Below are 18,087 nucleotides of genomic sequence, written 5' to 3'. Positions count from 1 at the left end.
ATTGCCTTACAACTCCGGTGCAGATCGTACTCTGGTTGACATACGAGGTTCAGTAGTAACTTGATCTGAAGTTATATGATCATCATCATTAGCTTCCTCACTGATTGGTGTAGTAATCACAGGAACTGATTTCTGTGATGAACTACTTTCCAATAAGGGAGCAGGTAAAGTTACCTCATCAAGTTCTACTTTCCTCCCACTCACTTCTTTCGAGAGAAACTCCTTCTCTAGAAAGGATCCATTCTTAGCAACGAATGTCTTGCCTTCGGATCTGTGATAGAAGGTGTACCCGACAGTCTCATTTGGGTATCCTATGAAGACACATTTCTTCGATTTGGGTTCGAGCTTATCAGGTTGAAGCTTTTTCACATAAGCATCGCAGCCCCAAACTTTAAGAAACGACAACTTGGGTTTCTTGCCAAACCACAGTTCATAAGGTGTCATCTCAACGGATTTAGATGGTGCCCTATTTAACGTGAATGCAGCTGTCTCTAAAGCATAACCCCAAAACGATAGCGGTAAATCAGTAAGAGACATCATAGATCGTACCATATCTAGTAAAGTACGATTACGACGTTCGGACACACCATTACGCTGTGGTGTTCCGGGTGGCGTGAGTTGCGAAACTATTCCGCATTGTTTCAAATGAAGACCAAACTCATAACTCAAATATTCTCCTCCATGATTAGATCGCAGAAACTTTATTTTCTTGTTACGATGATTTTCCACTTCACTCTGAAATTCTTTGAACTTTTCAAATGTTCCAGACTTATGTTTCATCAAGTAGATATATCCATATCTGCTCAAATCATCTATGAAGGTGAGAAAATAACGATACCCGCCGCGAGCCTCAATGTTCATTGGACCACATACATAGGTATGTATGATTTCCAATAAATCTGTTGCTCGCTCCATTGTTCCGGAGAACGGAGTTTTAGTCATCTTGCCCATGAGGCATGGTTCGGAAGTACCAAGTGATTAATAATCAAGTGATTCCAAAAGTCCATCAGAATGGAGTTTCTTCATGCGCTTTACACCAATATGACCCAAACGGCAGTGCCACAAATAAGTTGCACTATCATTATCAACTCTGCATCTTTTGGCTTCAATATTACGAATATGTGTGTCACTACTATCGAGATTCAACAAAAATAGACCACTCTTCAAGGGTGCATGACCATAAAAGATATTACTCATATAAATAGAACAACCATTATTCTCGGATTTAAATGAATAACCGTCTCGCATCAAACAAGATCCACATATAATGTTCATGCTTAACGCTGGCACCAAATAACAATTATTCAGGTCTAAAACTAATCCCGAAGGTACATGTAGAGGTAGCGTGCCGACCGCGATCACATCGACTTTGGAACCATTTCCCACGCGCATCGTCACCTCGTCCTTAACCAATCTTCGCTTAATCCGTAGTCCCTGTTTCGAGTTGCAAATATTAGCAACAGAACCAGTATCAAATACCCAGGCACTACTGCGAGCATTAGTAGAGTACACATCAATAACATGTATATCACATATACCTTTGTTCACCTTGCCATCCTTCTTATCCGCCAAGTGCTTGGGGCAGTTCCGCTTCCAGTGAGCAGTCCCTTTGCAGTAGAAGCACTCAGTCTCAGGCTTAGGTCCAGACTTGGGCTTCTTCACTTGAGCAGCAACTTGCTTGCCGTTCTTCTTGAAGTTCCCCTTCTTCCCTTTACCCTTGTTCTTGAAACTGGTGGTCTTGTTGACCATCAACACTTGATGCTCCTTCTTGATTTCTACCTCCGTAGCCTTTAGCATTGCGAAGAGCTCGGGAATTGTCTTATTCATCCCTTGCATATTATAGTTCATCACGAAGCTCTTGTAGCTTGGTGGCAGTGATTGAAGAACTCTGTCAATGACACTATCATCAGGAAGATTAACTCCCAGCTGAGTCAAGTGGTTGTGATACCCAGACATTCTGAGTATATGTTCACTGACAAAACTATTCTCCTCCATTTTACAGCTGTAGAACTTATTGGAGACTTCATATCTCTCAATCCGGGCATTTGCTTGAAATATTAACTTTAACTCCTGGAACATCTCATATGCTCCATGACGTTCAAAACGACGTTGAAGTCCCGGTTCTATGCCGTAAAGCATGGCACACTAAACTATCGAGTAGTCATCAGCTTTGCTTTGCCAGACGTTCTTAACGTCATCAGTAGCATCTGCAGCAGGCCTGGCACCTAGCGGTGCTTCCAGGACATAATTCTTCTATGCATCAATGAGGATAATCCTCAAGTTACAAACCAAGTCCGTGTAATTGCTACCATCACCTTTCAACTTAGCTTTCTCTAGGAATGCATTAAAATTAAAAGGAACAGTAGCACAGGCCATTGATCTACAACAACATAGGCAACTTAGCTTTCTCGAATTCACGATGGCAACTTGCATCGATTGCACGTGAACTTAGAGGAAGTCGCTACTTTCATCCAAACATATGCTTCATGAACGGAACATGAAGGCATTGTTTACAAAGTTTCCAACACTAGTTTAATGTTTAACACGAATCATGGGGGAGACAAGATGCTGTTGATGGGCTCAACATCAACTCATCGGAATTTCCATATCACTGGACTTCCACCATTATGTGAACAATGTGATAGTATTGGTCAGACCAAAAGATGTAATGGTGTATGCTCGAGGAATCAACCACGAGTAAGACAACATTACGAATATCATTGGTTCTAACTTGATTTGATGATAGCGCATACTCAAATCAAAGATTGGATAAGATGATAGGTCCATTAACTGATCACGAGGGTCAATCAATGAAAATACCATCTTTCTTCAACACACACAAAAGATAGCCCTAAGAGATGAGCTAAGCTAGGCAAGCTTTTAACTTCCAACTCTCCAAGTTGTTATTTAGCATAACCAACTAGCTCAGGGGTATCCAACACAGATTCTTGGAGAAGGGGTGGTTTATAAGAAACCAACTTGATCACGAACTCAACATAGCGGTCAGGTGACAACCTGGTTATACTTCCGAGAAGACTTTCGAAAAATCACGAACGACCGATATGTTACTAAGCTCGAGAACAATCTTGATTTTCAGGGCAAGACGATATGATCGAAAGAGTGAGGGATTAACACAATCCCAACTCATGGATCGAAGAGTGCACCAGAAATAAGGACTAGGTAGCACGATCAATCTTAGGATGATGATTTGATAACCAACACGCTAAGAATGATAATATTGTCCATTTACTACAAAGAAACAAGTTGCTCGGAGTATTGATTTCACACATCACAATTCACTTGTCAGCATTCCGGTTGCGACAACACGAAACCGAGGAATGAATAATGATGGCGAGGGGTGTTGGGTGGTAGGTGCGACATATGCCAACGGGTGGCTTATCATGGTGGGTGCCAGTAAGACATCGCCGGTGCCTGGAAACGGGATGAGGCGAAGACATGCACGGCGGCGAATCTTACCCAGGTTCGGGGCTCTCCGTGGAGATAACACCCCTAGTCCTGCTCTGCGGGGTCTCCGCATGATCACTAGATCAGAAAGAGTAGCTACAAATGCTCCTAGAGCTGTTGGGTTCAAGGGGGAAGAAGGGCAAGGCTAGCTCTTGCTTCCCTCTCTCTATGGTGTGTGTGTAACTCTAAGAAGCCAACCCTTTGCATGGGTGTCCCGGGGGGTTTATATAGGCCTACCCCCCGGGGGTACAATTGTAATCCGGATGGGCGCGGGTCCCAGCCGTCAGTGTCTGCGCTCGCCGGCTTCTCCGCCGGCCGCTGGGGCCTGCCGACTGGTGGGTCCCGCCGGCTGTCGGCCTCTTGGTCGACAGGCCGGCCCCACTGCCTAGGGTCTTGTCGGCGGCTGCTTACTGTAGCCTCGTCCCTGATGACGAGGGCTTCGTCGAGGTAAGCGTGGCTACATTGTGCCGCCTCGAGGGCTCTTACTGTAGCCTTACCTCGTCATGTCTCCTTAATGTGGCGCATGCTTCGAGGGAGGGGGGTTGCCGGCTTCTGGGGGCCGGCTACGCCCTTGGCCGATTGGGGGAGGCCGGGCCGCCTTCGCGCCTCTCTCTGGCTAAAGGGGCCCGCCGCCCGTGGGCCGTACTGGCGTCTGTCGTGGGTGACATTGAGGCCAGCATGGCTACAGTGCCGAGCCGCACGGGAGATGGCCGTCCCGTACGGCGTCCTATGGCCATGCCTGCCTCGGGCTTCGGGGGTAGTGGGCCGCACTGTGGCCACACCCCGTCTTGTCGCCGTTATGTGGGTGTAGTTTTGGTGGGTGCGGTCTTGGCCGGCTTCTTGGAGTCGGCGCCCCTCGTGGCCGGCTCTGGGGAGTCGGCGTTCTTCATGGCCGGCTCTGGGGAGTCGGCATCCTCTATGGCCGGCTTCCTGGAGTCGGCCATCCCGTGGTTATCTTGGGGGGTGGTTGCTGAGGCTGGGTCGCCTTCTGAGAGTCGGCTTTAGAGGTAGCCGACCGGGGAAGGCGGCCCAATGCTTTGAATGCTTGAAGGCTCAAATGGCCTGATAATTTTTGAAGAGCCAGGGGCAGTCGGTTAGGCTACCCGTGGCCATTTACTCTGACAGTAGTCCCCGAAGCTGATTGAGCTTCGAGGTTAGGTGGGAGTCGAGAAGCTCGATCAACTTCCTATCTTGACGAGCCGGCAGCTGGGATCCGACTTTGGTTGGGCGCGCCGTCTCGGCCAAAATTTTTTGGAGTCGGAGGGCGGGAGCTCGCCAGCGCGTGCACCGGGCCGCGGGCCGGCCACTTGCCGCCTGCGAACCACGTGGCCTCTCTTGGCTAAAAAGCCTGTCAGCCCACGCGCGCGACGGGACGTCGCCGCAGGGCGGGGGCCCGCCACGCCCACGCCCGGGCCCAGGCGCGGATTCTCTGCGGCCCGAAGCCGCCCGCACGTCTTCCTGCCGCGGTTTCGGCACGCTTTTAGGGCGTAATAATCACGAGGCGTGGGGGGAGTGGGTGCAGTTAATCCCACGTCTCACCCCATGCCTTACGTCCCCGGCTTCACCTTGGGAAGCTATAAGTAGGGGGAGGGGGAGAGCGGCAGGCTCTCGCACGCTCCTCCTCTCTCCACCATCTTCTTCCTCCTGCCGTTTCTTGCAACAGCGCCTCGCCGCCGCGCTGTTCCACCACTCGCTCCTCCACCGCCGCGCTCGTTTTCGCCAGCCCCACGCCACGATGCAGTACGGCGGGGATTGGGACGGCTCGAACATCCACGAGGATCACGTAGAATTCCTCCGCAAGACGCAGTGGCTGCCCGGCGCGGACAAGGTGGAGGTCCGTCTTGCGCTGGCGAAGGAGATTACGCCGGAGCCGCGGGAAGGCGAGCGGGTATTCTTCCGCTCGCATTTCTTGCGCGGCATCGGCCTGCCCGTGAGCGCCTTCTTCCGCTCTTGGCTTGAGTTCTACCAACTCCAGCCGCACCACCTCCCCCCGAACACAGTGCTGCTGCTGTCCACCTTCGTCACCTTGTGCGAAGGCTACCTCGGCGTCCTCCCTACCCTCGAGCTCTGGGGGGAGTTCTTCCAGTCCAAGCTGGGCACGCGCATGCAAGGCGTGCCGGCTCAGAGTGGCGCCTTCATCGCGATGCGGAGGGTGGCTGCCGACAACCCCTTCCCCGTCATCACGCTGATCCAGTCGGTGAAGCTATGGCAAAAGTCATACTTCTACGTGAAGAACGTCGCCCCGCAGGGCGACTACGTCAATCTGCCGGCTTACGTAGCCGGCCCACCGGCGGGCAGGCGGCCCCAGTGGTCCTACCGGGCCGTGACGCTGATGCCGGCTGGAACCGCAGCCGTCGCCCGAGTGCGAGCGATGACCCGGTCGGAGGGCTTGTCGGGGCCCGACCTGCTGGCCGCCTTCGTCACGCGCCGGGTACTCCCGCTCCAGAGCCGCCCTCATCTGATCTGTCAGATGAGTGGCCAGCTCGATCCGAGCCGGATGTGTACCAAAGACATGCCGCACGACGAGGTGGCCTATATGGTGAACTACCTTGCGAACTGCAAACTCTCCGCAGAGTGGCAGTTCGGCAAGGAGCCATATTGCCGAGCCAATCCGCCGCCTACGGTATGTTCTCCTTGTCTCTTCTTCTTCTCTCAGTTCTGTCGCCGAATTCCTTTTGGCCGACTCTGACTAGTCGGCTTGTCTTCGACAGAGCCCTCTTCTTCGTCCTGCCGGTGGGTCGAACGCGGAGCGCCGATTCATCCCCGACCGGACGGAGCACGATCTGGAGGACCCCGACTTGGGGGCGGCCGCTATGGACGACAACACCGAGGCGGGCGGTGGCCAAGCCGGCGGCGAAGCAGGCGGCTCCGGGCTTGGAGTCAGCTTCGACGACTGGCCGGACGATGACGAAGCCGAAGTCGTCCCGCGCCGTCAGCTGGCGTCTGGCCGCGGCGCGGGTTCCTCTGCTGCGCCGCCTGCTCGGGGCGGTGGGCAAAAGCGTCGTGCCGCGTAGGGTTTGTTCAGTAGTCGGTCGAAGAAGCCCCGAGGCGGGGTAGCGGCGACTAGGCGGGAGGAGGCGGCCGCGAAGGCGGCCTGCTTCCGCAAGGCGGTGAAGCAACCGCAGACGGTGTCGGCGTAAGTTCAAACTCCTTCGTGTACTCTTTTTTCTTTTCTCTGGTGGCTCCTGAATCCTTGTCTTTTTCTCCAAACAACCAGAGCTCCATTGTCGCTCGAGCGGGCGGCTGCCGCCTCCGTCGTTGAGTCGTCGAGGGGCTCTGGGAGCACCACTCGCCGCGTGGACCCCCGTGCCGATCTTCTGGCGGCGACGGAGCGGAACGCACGGGAGGCGCGGGAGGCGGAGGCGGCGAAGGCGGCCGCCGCCAAGGCGGCACAGGAGGAGGAGGCGGCAAAGGCGCGCGCTGACGCCGCAGCCAAGGCCCAAGCAGAAGCTGCAGCTGCAGCGACGGCAGAGGGGGCCTTGTTGGTCACCCCACTGCGCATCGCAGCGCCTGGGGCCCCGGAGCCCCCGCCAGAAGAAGCCGGCGGTGACCAGCCGGGGCTGGAGAGGGATGACGACATTGTCATCCTGGAGAGGGCGCCGGCCTGATCTGCTGCCTGCGCAGTCGGCGGGGGGCGAGCCGGCCGCGAGGACTGAGCTGGCGATCCGGACGCCGCCGAGCCGGCGCGCGGGGAAGGCTGCGTCAGACCCGCAGAAGGCTGCGTCGGAGCCGCAGCCTGCCGCGGGCTCTAGCTCGTCGGCCCAGGATGTGGAGGTGGCCAGCGCCACCTCGGGGTGGACGCCGGGGGGAGGGACGGCCGTGATGAACGTGGCCGCGCAGGACGTCCGGACCCGGCTCCAGGCCCAGGCTAAGGCGCTGAGGCGATACACCGACGAATTCCTTGCGACGCGGGCGGCCATCCGGGTTAGTCTTCTTATCTTGCTTCTTCTTGATCTTGGTTTCTTCCTGGGCTCGTCAGCGCACCCACTGGGTGTAGTCCCCGAGTTCCGAGTCGGTTGCTGAGCAGGCGGCTTGGAACTTCTTAGTGGATTTGGCTTTGCTATTCTTGTCCTTACTTCGATCTTCTGCCTGTCTTGCAGGACTACCACAATCTTCGCGCGGCTGCCTTCAACTCCCAGGCTCGGGAGCTGACCCAGAAGACCACCGACCTAACTGAGAGCCAGGGTAAGTGCTTTGTTCTTTATCTCACATGGGGGCGCGTCAGCGCACCCACTGGGTGTAGTCCCTGAGATTCGGGCCGACTGCTGAGCGGTCGGGTCGGATCTTCCTTGACGACTTCTTCTTATTGTTTCTTCTTTTTCTGTCGTCCCTGCAGCGGCCAACGCCAGTCTGAGGGCACAGCTGGGAGGGTCTCAGGCTGCCCTTCGTGCCAAGGAGGCCGAGTTTGCCGCCTTGGTGCAGGAACGTGACCGCCTGGCCAAGAGGTTGGCCGACCAGGAGGAGGGCCACAAGGCGGCTCTTAAGGCGGTGCAGGACAGCCAAGCCGCCCTCCAGGCGGAGTACGAGACAGAGGCGGCTGGCTGGGCCGAAACAAGGCAGACTCTGATCAATGGCTATGGCCAGATCGAAGATCTGGTTGACGGTAAGCCGCCTACTTCTTCGTCCTTTCTTGCCGTCTGCCGCTTTTGGCTCGTTTTCTGACTTGGTGTTTTCTCTTCTTTCTCTTTCTTCCTTGCGCAGAGTATTTCCCTGGCTACTCTACCGCTGCCAACCAGATCATCGAGGCCCGCCGCCAAGCATGAAGGCAGGCTGGCGCCGAGATTGCACCAAACGCTGGCCGTTCGCTGGAGGAGCAGCTCTTGGCGATCCAGGCCCGTTTCCAGCCGGCTCACCGACTGCTCCGCCGGCTTCAGCGTGCCGGGGCGCAAGTATTGGCCGCCCTCTGGCCCGGCGAAGTGGTTCCCCGCACCCCCAGTCGGACTGCCGACCGGCTGGAGGTGGCAGTCGGCCGCTTTGAAGCCTGGAAGGCTTCGGCGGCTCGGTCCGGCGCTGGAGTTCGTCAAGGCCTGGTATCCCGGCCTGAGTCTGGACCAGCTGGCTACCTGGCGGCAGCAGACCGACACAGAGCTGGAGCCGGCGTGGCCGGCTATCATTCGGCGGGCTTCGGCAATCACCGACTACACCGACACTAGCAACTTCGCCCCTGAGGTAGATGACCACGGTGTCGCTCAGCCGGAGGAGTGGTTCGGGCTGAACCCGGCAGACGGTGAAGACTCGGTGGAGGAGATCGACTCCAGCGACAAGGGCGAGGAGGAGGAGGAGGGTGAAGACGCCGGGCCGGATGGCGGAGCGGCCGGCCAGCCTCAGCCTGACCGCACCTCCAGCACCACGTCACGCGCGGGTGCGTCGCTTGCCACTGGTGGTGACCAGGCCGAGACCCGCCAGCCGGCCACTCCTTCAGCTGGTGACGCCGTCTCCACCGACCAACCCGGCTCCCGCACCCCGCCTTAGTCTAGTCTGCTATCTTTTGTTTTCCTGTCTTGTCACTTTTGGAACAATATTCTGTTAAGTCTGCACAATTCCACCCACTGGGGGTGTATTCGAACTATGTCGATTGCCGGCCTGTTGGGGGCTTTATATGTATATATGGCTATGCATGCGTTTGGCTTTTCCTCGTTCTTTGCTTTTCATCCTTCTGCTGTTTCCTTTGCCGCCCTCCCTTGGTTGCCGCCTCCCCAGTCAGACAGTTGCTCTGCAATCTGTGGCTGGAGAAGTGCTTGGCCGATTGGGAGGGCAAGTACTCTAGCTTTTTTGGATTATAGCTAAGTGTTTGGGAAGCCGGCCAGCCGGCTGTTCTGACAGCCGGCGGGCGTGGTTGGAGGCTGTCTTTTTGCTATATAAGTTCATTAGTCCTTAGCCGTTTTTCGTGTGGGCATCCTTTCTGCCTTGGCTCTTGCTAGTCGGACAGTCGGTTCTTCGAGCTGCGACTTTCAACAAGAGAGGACTCGGGAGCCCGCACACTACTTGTCTGACTTCAGGTAGAACTTTTAATATAGCTCAAGGCGGCCAGTCCCCGGGCCAACTAGTCGAACCCGGTGCCAGACAAGAAATCAATTGTAATAATACATTCATGGATATGACACTCGTCACTCATAGATAAATAAAGGCAGTCCCCGAGTGCTCCTCGGGGAGCCTGTTATTCCATACTTAATACAAAAGGGTAGCATGATACATACTGCTTTCAACTGTAAAATCTTCTCAGGAGGTTCGCGTTCCATGGTCGCTCCGACTCCTTGCCGGAGTCATCCCTCTTGCGTGCTCTTTGTTTTTGCGCGTCGATCAAGTAGTAGGAGTCGTTGCCTAGTGCCTTGCTGATGATGAAGGGGGCCTTCCCAAGGGGCCGAGAGCTTGTGCTGGCCGGCTGTTCGCTGGATCAGCCGAAGCACAAGGTCGCCCTGTTGGAAGGATCTTGGCTTGACCTTGCGATTGTGGTAGTGGCGCAACCCTTGCTGGTAGACGGCGGACCGGCTGAGTGCTAACAGCCGGCCTTCTTCTAGTAGGTCGACGCCGTCTTCTCTTGCTTCCTTGGCCTCCGCCTCCATGTACATGGTGACCCGAGGCGAGTCGAATTCGATGTCGGTTGGGATGACAGCCTCGGCACCATATACAAGGAAGAACGGAGTGAAGCCGGTTGACTTGTTGGGGGTAGTACGCAGACTCCAGAGGACAGCCGGCAGCTCATCGAGCCAGCAGCCGGCCGACCGCTCCAGTGGTACAACCAGTCGGGGCTTGATGCCGGAGAGGATGAGTCCATCTGCTCGCTCGACCTGGCCGTTTGACTGCGGGTGGGCAACGGACGCTAAGTCCAGTCGGATGCCCTGCGTCGCGCAGAAACGTGCTAGTGCTCCTTTGGCAAAGTTCGTGCCGTTGTCGGTGATGATGCTGTGCGGCATGCCGTACCGAGTAGTGATGTCAGTGATGAATGTCACGGCAGTCGGCCCGTTCAGCTTCTTGATCGGCTTCGCTTCGATCCACTTGGTGAACTTGTCCACGGCGACAAGCAGGTGTGTCAAGCCGCCGCGGGCTGTCTTGAAAGGGCCCATCATGTCCAGTCCCCAGACGGCAAAGGGCCAGGTGAGGGGAATGGTCTTGAGTGCAGAAGCCGGCAGGTGTTGCTTGGAACTGAAGACTTGGCATCCTCTGCAGCTCTTGACTATCTCTTTGGCATCTTCCAAGGCAATCGGCCAAAAGAAACCATGGCGGAAAGCCTTGGCCACAAGTGATCTTGAGGCTGCGTGGTGGCCGCATTCGCCTTGGTGGATATCCTTGAGGATTGCCACTCCCTTTTCTGGCTCGACACAGCGCTGGAAGACTCCAGTGACGCTGCGCTTAACAAGCTCTCTGTTGATTATTGCATATGCTCCGGCTCGTCGTTGCACTAGTCTTGCTGAGATCTCATCAGCCGGCAGCTCTCTGCTGACTAGGAACTTGAGGATGGGCTGGGCCCATGATGGAGCTGTGACTTCTTCTTTTGTTAGTGTAGCCACCATGACTCGGGTGGGTGGGTTGGGTGGCGTGGAGTTGGAGTCGGCCACCACTTCTTGTGTTGCTGCAGTCCCCGGGCCGACTGCTGTAGTCCCCGGGCCGGGTTCTAAAGTCCCCGGGCCGGGTGCGACTACGGCAGTCGGCGGGCCAGTTGTCGAAGTGCCCGTGCCGCCTGCGGGGTTCCTCCTGTCGGATCCGGCTACTTCTGGCACATGTGGTATGAAGATAGAGTCCGACTCTGGAGACGGCTTGATGGACGGCTTGAGGAGGCGCTGGAGGGAGACGCCGGTCGGTATGGCCTGTCGGGTGGAGCCGATCCGTGCTAGGGCATCTGCTTGGTCGTTGTCGGCCCTTGGCACGTGAAGGAACTCGCACCCTTCAAAGTACCCGCTGATCTGCTGGACGAGAAATCGATAGCTCGCCATGTTCGCGTCCTTGGCGTCCCAGTCGCCAGACGACTGCTGGACCACCAAGTCTGAGTCGCCGTAACACAGGATCCGGCGTATGCCGAGCTCTTTGGCTAGCCGGAGCCCATGTACGAGCGCCTCGTACTCAGCCACGTTGTTGGAGGCGGCGAAGTGGATCTGCAGCGTGTATCTGAGTTTGTCGCCTTTGGGAGAGGTGAGGACGATGCCGGCTCCCAAGCCGGTGCGCATCTTGGACCCGTCGAAGTGCATCCGCCAATGGGTAGAGTCGGGAGCCGGCGGTAGGTACTGGGTCTCGGCCCAGTCGACGAGGAAGTCGGCCAATGCTTGGGACTTGATGGCGGTGCGGGGCTGGTAGAAGATCGTGTATGGTGCCAATCCAATGTCCCATTTAGCCACCCGGCCGGATGCATCCCGGCTGCCTATGATCTCGGCGAGCGTGGCGGTGCACATGACCGTGATGGGATGCTCTTGGAAGTAGGGCTTCAGCTTCTTGGCGGCGAAGTACACCCGATAGCACATCTTCTGGTAGTGCGGGTAGTTCTGCTTTGAGCTGGATAGCACTTCGCTTAGGTAATACACCGGCCTCTGGACTAGCTGGGCTCGGCCTTCTTCCGGGCGCTGGACCACAACAACAGTACTGACCACTCGGCTGGTCGCGACAATGTAGAGGAGCATGGGCTCCTTCTCAGTCGGCGCTGCCAAGATAGGTGGAGTGGTCAGCATCTTCTTCAGCTCATGGAATGCTTGGTCGGCTTGGTCATTCCACTCGAAGTGAGTGGACTTCTTCATGAGTCGGTACAGGGGGAGAGCCTTTTCTCCTAGCCGGCTGATAAAGCGGTTTAGGGAGGCCAGGCACCCAATGAACTTCTGCACATCTCGCAACTTGGTGGGACTCTCCATCCTCTCGATGGCCTTGATCTTCACACGGTTGCACTCGATGCCGCGTTCGGAGACCAGAAAGCCTAACAACTGGCCGGCTGGCACTCCGAACACGCATTTCTCGGGGTTGAGCTTGATTTGGAATCGGCGCAAGTTGGCGAATGTTTCTTTGAGATCTTCCAGCAGGGTGCCGCGCTTCTCTGTCTTCACCACAATGTCGTCTACATAGACGTGGGCATTTCTGCCGAGTTGCTTGAGGAGGCATTTCTGCATGCAATGCTGAAAAGTGGCACCGGCATTCCTCAGGCCGAATGTCATAGTCAGGTAGCAGAAAGCTCCGAATGGTGTGATGAAGGCAGTCTTCAGGCGGTCTGCTGGGTCCAACTTGATCTGATGGTACCCTGAGTAGGCATCCAAAAAACTCAACAGCTCGCATCCGGCTGTGGAGTCTATCACTTGGTCAATCCGTGGCAAAGAAAACGGATCCTTGGGGCAGGCCATGTTCAGGCTGGTGTAGTCTATACACATACGCCACTTGTTCTTCTTCTTCAATACCAGAACTGGGTTGGCAAGCCACTCTGGAAAAAACACTTCCATAATAAAGCCGGCTGCAAGGAGCTGGGCTATCTCTTCTCCTACGATTCTTCGCTTCTCTTCTGACAGTCGGCGGAGGGGCTGCTTGACCGGCTTCGCGTCGGCTCGGACGTGCAATTTGTGCTCGGGGAAATCCTTCGGGACGCCCGGCATGTCCTTTGGGGACCATGCGAAGACATCTCGATTCTCATGGAGGAAGTCGACGAGCTCGCCTTCCTATTTACTGTCCAGGTTTGCCCCAATGACAGCAAACCTTTCCGGGTTCTCCGGGTCCAGGGGTATCTTCTTTGTCTCTTTGGCCGGCTGGAAGGAGCCCTGTGCATCACAATCTTTGGGGTTGGGGGACAGGGCCGGCTGCTTGCCGGCCATGGCCACAACCCGCTCCAGCATCTTCTTCTCTTCTGCCACTACGAGGGACTCGGCCAGCCGACTGCTGGCCATGGCACACTCGATGGACTTCCTGTAGTCGCCGGCTACGGTGATGATCCCCTTCGAGCTCGGCATCTTCATCTTCAAGTAGGCGTAGTGGGGCACAGCCATGAACTTGGCCAGAGCAGGTCGGCCAAGCAAAGCATGATAGGGGCTCTCCAGATCCACTACCTCAAACCAAATCGCTTCTCGGCGAAAATGATCTTTGTCTCCGAAGAGAACATCCATCTTGATCTTGCCGATCGGGGAACAAGACAAGCCGGGGACGATGCCATGGAACACGGTCCAGCTTGGCGTAAGCTGCTTTGCCTTGATGTTTAGCTTCTCCATGGTATCGCGGTATAGTATATTGATACTGCTTCCGCCATCTATCAGGACGCGGGAGAATCGGGCAGCTCGCCTCTCCGTCGCGAGGGTGACATCCAAGACCAGTGCATAGGAGCCAGGGGATGGCATCACCTCTGGGTGGTCGTCCTGGCTCCAGTTGATGGGCTTCTCGGACCAGTGCTAGAGGCGACTGCGTTGACCTCTTGATGTTGACGGCGCCGACTACGCTTGTCATCGGCTTGGCTGGTGAAGACGACGTAGGTGGCGTCCTCTTCAGGGAACTCATCTTGAATGGCTCCGACTGCCGGCCGAGCCGCCGGCTGCTGAGGGGCTGGAGGCGGCGGGCCGGGAGGCGGAGGCGGCACCAGCCCTTCGCCCTTGGAGATTCGCGTGAGCCAGTGGCATTTTCGGGTCGTGTGGTTGGACGGCTTCGCGCCGCTGTGGAACTTGCAGGGGGCGTCGAGAGTCTGCTCGTAAGAGATAGCCGGCTGCCAAGCCGGCCTGCCACCCTTCTTCTTGGGAGCGGGCCGTTCTTCGGGCTGCTCATCTTCAACTGTGGCCACCTGCCGACTGGTGGAAGGCGGAATGGGGGCCTTGCGCTTGTGATTGTTCTGGTAGGGGCGCCGATTGGAGTCGCCAGCCGGCGTCTTTGGAGCCGGAGCGAGCACCTTCCCAGAGGCGTCCACTCGGAGCTCGGTCTTCATCGAGGAGTCGGCCGTGGCATACTTGTCCGCGATGATCAGCAGTTCGTCGAGGGTAGCCGGCTCGTCGCAGAGGAGTCGGTGCTTGAGGAGGGTGCCCTCTCGGCACCCGGCGGTGAAGTACTCGATGGCCTGAACCTCGTGTACCCCCTCGCAGGAGTTGCGGAGCTCGGCCCACCGCGTGAGGTAGTCGCGGGTCGACTCGTTGGGTCCTTGGATGCACAGGGAGAGCTGGCGAGACTTGGGAGGCCGCTTGTACGTGTTGGTGAAGTTGCGGACGAAGACTTCCGTGAAGTCGAGCCAGCTGTTGATACTGTAGGGCTTGAGGCTGTTGAGCCAGGTGCGCGCCGTGCCTTGCAGCATGAGGGGGACATACTTCACGGCCACGCGCCGGTTGCCGTTGGCTATGCTGACAGCAGTGGAGTAGTCGATGAGCCAATCTTCCGGCTTCACAGAGCCGTTGTACTTGGGCGTGTCTTTGGGGAGCGAGAACTCTTTGGGGAAGGGCTCGTCGCGGATGCGGGGGCCAAAGCATGGCGGGCCGACATCGTCTTCTTCTTCTAGCGCCAAGGATCGAGCAAGGCGGTCGATCCGGTGGCGGGCGTCGTTCTCGCCGACTCCTTCTCGGCGGCCTAGTCGGTCACCAAGAGTCGGGTGCGTGACGGGCGGCGGGGTGAAACGTCTCTCCCTTCGAGGCGGGGGAGGAGGCGGATTTCCTTGGCGCTCCACCGCTCGAGGGCGGCCTTCCGCGTCGCGCTCGATGGTGATACGAGTCCGGCTGCGGCTAGCAGCCGGCTCCTTGTCTTTCCTCTGGCGGGCGCCGCTCGCAGTCGGCGAGCGGGACGTCGCGGCGTGCTCTCGGCGCGGGGGATGACTATCGGCGCGGGCGCCGGCTTCATGCCGTTCTGCAGCCGCGTCGATCAGCTGCTGGATCCATCTTGTCATGTAGGGGAGCTCGTCGGCTCCCAGCCCATTTAGCTCCTCAGCGGCCGCCTGAGCGGCTCGCAGATTCTCGAGTGGGGTGGCGTAGACGGGGCGATCTGCCCCCAGCATGCTGGCGATAGCCGCGCCGCGCTTCTGGACGAAGCCGGCTCGGCTCGGCCCGCTAGGCGGCGGCGTACCGAAGGCGGCGCGGTCGACTTTGCGCTGGTGGGCCTCGGTGAGGCGTCTCATGGAGGCTATCTTCTGACCTTCCGCGACGAGGGCGAGGCGGCGTGCCTCCAGGGTCTCGGCGTCGGCGTCGGCCGGGATGGGGACGGATAGGTCGTGCATCGCCGCTTGCAAGGTGTCGTGGGCGTTCTCGCCCGAGTTGGTGATGTGGCTGATGACCAGCACTTCGGTGACAGTGCTGCTGCCACTGTCAGCTCGAGAGAGAGGATCGTCGAAGACCACCACGTCGGAGGGGTAGGCGTCGAGCGATGCCGTGTCGGAGTCGACGAGCATCGGGTCGGTGGAGCCGACCGACTCCACATCTGCAGCAGGCTCGCTAGAGACGTGAAGCTGGTCGAGGAGGCTGACGAGGCGGCTCTCGGGGTAGTCCGTGCCCGCGTCGGACGCGGGCTCGTCGGAGATGCGAGTCTCGCCGAGCAGATCGGTGTGGCAGCTCGCCGCGCAGGCGTCGTCGACGCCTTGCAGCGCGTCGAGGCAAACGCCATCGGGCGCAGCAGGCTGGCTGCGCTCGCGGGGGAGGAAGAGGGTTCCCGTCCAGAACAGGTCTCCGGACGACGGTGCACCTGGCCCCACGGTGGGCGCAAAATGTCGGGTGGTAGGTGCGACATATGCCAACGGGTGGCTTATCATGGTGGGTGCCAGTAAGACGTCGCCGGTGCCTGGAAACGGGATGAGGCGAAGACATGCACGGCGGCGAATCTTACCCAGGTTTGGGGCCCTCCGTGAAGATAACACCCCTAGTCCTGCTCTACGGGGTCTCTGCATGATCACTAGATCAGAAAGAGTAGCTACAAATGCTCCTAGAGCTGTTGGGTTCAAGGGGGAAGAAGGGCAAGGCTAGCTCTTGCTTCCCTCTCTCTATGGTGTGTGTGTAACTCTAAGAAGCCAACCCTTTGCATGGGTGTCCCGGGGGGTTTATATAGGCCTACCCCCCGGGGGTACAATTGTAATCCGGCTGGGCGCGGGTCCCAGCCGTCAGTGTCTGCGCTCGCCGGCTTCTCCGCCGGCCGCTGGGGCCTGCCGACTGGTGGGTCCCGCCGGCTGCCAGCCTCTTGGTCGACAGGCCGGCCCCACTGCCTAGGGTCTTGTCGGCGGCTGCTTACTGTAGCCTCGTCCCTGATGACGAGGGCTTCGTCGAGGTAAGCGTGGCTACAGTGTGCCGCCTGGAGGGCTCTTACTGTAGCCTTACCTCGTCATGTCTCCTTAATGTGGCGCATGCTTCGAGGGAGGGGGGTTGCCGGCTTCTGGGGGCCGGCTACGCCCTTGGCCGATTGGGGGAGGCCGGGCCGCCTTCACGCCTCTCTCTGGCTAAAGGGGCCCGCCGCCCGTGGGCCGTACTGGCATCTGTCGTGGGTGACGTTGAGGCCAGCATGGCTACAGTGCCGAGCCGCACGGGAGATGGCCGTCCCGTACGGTGTCCTATGGCCATGCCTGCCTCGGGCTTCGGGGGTAGTGGGCCGCACTGTGGCCACACCCCGTCTTGTCGCCGTTATGTGGGTGTAGTTTTGGTGGGTGCGGTCTTGGCCGGCTTCTTGGAGTCGGCGCCCCTCGTGGCCGGCTCTGGGGAGTCGGCGTTCTTCATGGCCGGCTCTGGGGATTCGGCATCCTCTATGGCCGGCTTCCTGGAGTCGGCCATCCCATGGTTATCTTGGGGGGAGGTTGCTGAGGCTGGGTCGCCTTCTGAGAGTCGGCTTCAGAGGTAGCCGACCGGGGAAGGCTGCCCAATGCTTTGAATGCTTGAAGGCTCAAATGTCCTGATAATTTTTGAAGAGTCAGGGGCAGTCGGTTAGGCTACCCGTGGCCATTTACTCCGACAAGGGGTATCACTGTACCAAGAATTCATAAGATGGTGTGCAATTCCCATGACATTCTTGATATAAAGATGATAATATCCCAAGGTAGAACAGAACAAAAGCTGGTTTGGCATTTGATCTGCGGAATACAACTACTTTGACCAAATCCTAGAAATGGATAAGCTACTGGAGTTTGTTTCTCCTAGTCATTCCGGAATAGAATGGCTTGATGGACCAGAAGAATAATAGGCATCGATAACACGGATGCACAACTAGTCTTGACTATCAATTGATAGATGAGGGTTATAATTCAATTGAAGAGGGGCAACTCAAAGGAACATATAACTTTCTGAATTGTGGATGCATAGATTAGTATGTCGAGCAAAGCTCAACATTTCTTTCGGATAACCCATGCAGAAAGGAAGGACTGGCAGATCCACAATTTTTGAATGGAAAACTCATCAAGAGCACTCTTATTGTGATCTTTTGGTTCAAAGGAACTCCTGCCAAGGATGGTTCATGGTATTTGGAAGAATGATATACCACGGACCTCGACGACTATCACAAAGGTTACTAATATCATAAGGGAACTAGCAAATACTAACAACATGAAGTAGGGTGAATCTCGGGTTCAAAAACCCAGGAGTAGAATACCTACTACTAAGTAGCATCACGGGATGCTTTCGGGAATGATGGCCAGATTCATCACACTGGGAACACAAAACATGGCTAGATTACTAGGTGATCTTCTAAGACACCTAGGGTCATAATAGTAGCTCCAACATATATGCCGAG

The sequence above is a fragment of the Aegilops tauschii genome, chromosome 1 (genome assembly GCF_002575655.3).
Source record: "Aegilops tauschii subsp. strangulata cultivar AL8/78 chromosome 1, Aet v6.0, whole genome shotgun sequence".
NCBI classification, from domain to species: Eukaryota; Viridiplantae; Streptophyta; class Magnoliopsida; order Poales; family Poaceae; genus Aegilops; species Aegilops tauschii.
The sequence above is the reverse complement of the archived record's forward strand: the minus strand, read 5'-3'. Positions refer to the sequence as shown.